We start from the raw sequence: 2,236 nt of genomic DNA on the forward strand, positions 1-2,236 counted from the left end.
CCGGCACCAAGGAGTGAGGCATGGGTGTATTGGGTTGTTGGAGGAGGGCAAGAGCCCCCACTTGGAGGCCAAGCATTCTCACTGAAAGGCAGCATACCCAGTGCTGGCAACAGGCATGAGGAGCGCAGACCAGGAGAAGGAGGAGCTGGATTAAAGCTGTTTACTGCATTGTGAACAACGTAGGAAATGTGACTTTTTCTTTTCTTTTCTTTTCTTTTTTTTTTTTTTTTTATGAGACAGTCTTATTCTGTCGCCTAGGCTGGAGTGCAGTGGCACGATCTCAGCTCACTGCAACCTCCGCCTCCTGGGTTCAAGCGATTCTCCTGCCTCAGCCTCCCCAGTAGCTGGGACGACAGGCATGTGCCACCACGCTGGGCTCATTACTGTATTTTTAGTAGAGATGGGATTTCACCATGTTGCCCAGGCTGGTCTCGAACTCCTGGCCTCAAGTGATCTGACTTCCTTGGCCTCCCAAAGTGCTGGGATTACAGGCACGAGCCACCACGCCTGGCCTTTGTTTTGTTTTGTTTTTGTTTTTGTTTTTGAGACAGAGTCTCATTCTGTCACCCAGGCTGGAGTGCAGTGGTGCGATCTGGGCTCACTGCAACCTCCGCTTCCTGGGTTCAAGTGATTCTTGTGCCTCAGCCTCTTGAGTAGCTGGCATTACAGGTGCCCACCACCATGCCCAGCAAATTTTTGTAATTATAGCAGAGATGGGGTTTCACCATGTTGGCCAGGCTGGTCTCGAGCTCCTGACCTTAAGTCATCTGCCTGCCTCGGCCTCCCAAACTGCTGGGATTACAGGTGTGAGCCACCATGCCTGGCTGGAAATGTGACTTTTTCTTGCCCTTCATCTGATTGGGAGAATGGTGTGCAACTGGTATTCAGCACCACATTGTTAACATTTCCTGAAATACAGGACTTTCACGTTTGGTCCTTTGCAAAATTTCTGCAAGCTGTTAATTAGGATTGTAAAGTCCCTGTTTTTCCTAAGAGATCGCCCATGGTGGTTAATGCTGATAGCCCAGCAGAAGGAGTTAGTGGACTGGTAGGAAAACCACTTAGTGTAGTTTTCGGGAAGGAAAACTGTTTTATTTTCCTTTGCCAACAGGAGTGGCTGGCAAAAAGAGTCATCCTTGGACAGCGGAATCTATCTTTTCACCATCTAGAGTTGGAGAAGTAGGAGCCAACTTTCTGGTTATTTCCTTTCCTGAACTGCTAGTTCTTGCCCTTAAATACCTTGCTTCATCTTTTAACCTCTGTACAGAGACCGACAACATTCCTTTTCATGAAGTTCACTTTCTAAAAATGCATTTCATTCAATGGCTTGATTTAGCCTTTGTTCTTAGTCTTCCAGAGAAGGCCGGTGCAGTGGCTCACACCTGTAATCCCAGCACTTTGGGAGGCTGAGGCGGGTGGATTACTTGAGGTCAGGAGTTCGAGACCAGCCTGGTCAACATGGTGACTCTCGGAGGTGGAAGTTGCAGTGAGCCAAGATCTCACCACTGCACTCCAGCCTGGGCAACAGAGCAAGACTCTGTCTCAAAATAAACCAAAAATACAAACAAACAAACAAAAAAAAGTCTTTTAGTGAAACTATTATTGCCCTTTTTGCTTGCTCCAGGTCATCATTGGCCTGTTCCAGCTCCCTCACATACTTAAGCAACCACACCTTAATGGCCCACCTCTGACTTAAATCATCTAATACTGAGACCTGCTTGTAGCTCTGTGCATGTTGATGTTCTGGTTTCTCCTTTAATGCCTCCACTTCATATTTCAGTCTTTGGCTATAAAGTTGCAAGTTTCTATTTCTTTGTTCAGGCTGTGCTAATTGTGCTGCCAAGTCTGCTTCTAAATCTCTGCTTCCTTCCTGAAATTCAACTAACTCATCTCAAGCTTCCTGGAAGCTATGTTTATACTTCAAGGACATTTCCTTCCAATAAGTAGTTTCATCCTTTAGACTTGAAAAATCTGGTATATGTTCATCATCCATGATCAAAAAAGTGTCTGATGTGTCAAAAGTACACGTTCACCACCGCTTGACCCATGTCTCTGCTCCACTGGTTTGGCCAGGCTGACCCAGCTGCTCAGCTTCATTCCCCTCCACAGCTCTGAGCTCCACTCCATTCTGTTCCTCTTTCTTGAGGTCGTTTAGCTATTCTGGGTCCCTTGAATTTTCATATGAATTTTAAAATCAGCAAATAAATTTCTGGAAAAAAAGTTGACTGAGTTTTTT

At 45.9% G+C, this 2,236-nt stretch overlaps 1 pseudogene; it reads right to left on the bottom strand.

The window, feature by feature from the left end:
* Positions 1–798: 798 nt before the first annotated feature.
* On the bottom strand, positions 799–1,993 carry LOC103232110 (nuclear distribution protein nudE-like 1 pseudogene; annotated as a pseudogene).
* Positions 1,994–2,236: the final 243 nt, after the last annotated feature.

This window comes from Chlorocebus sabaeus, chromosome X (assembly GCF_047675955.1).
Source record: "Chlorocebus sabaeus isolate Y175 chromosome X, mChlSab1.0.hap1, whole genome shotgun sequence".
Taxonomy (NCBI): Eukaryota; Metazoa; Chordata; class Mammalia; order Primates; family Cercopithecidae; genus Chlorocebus; species Chlorocebus sabaeus.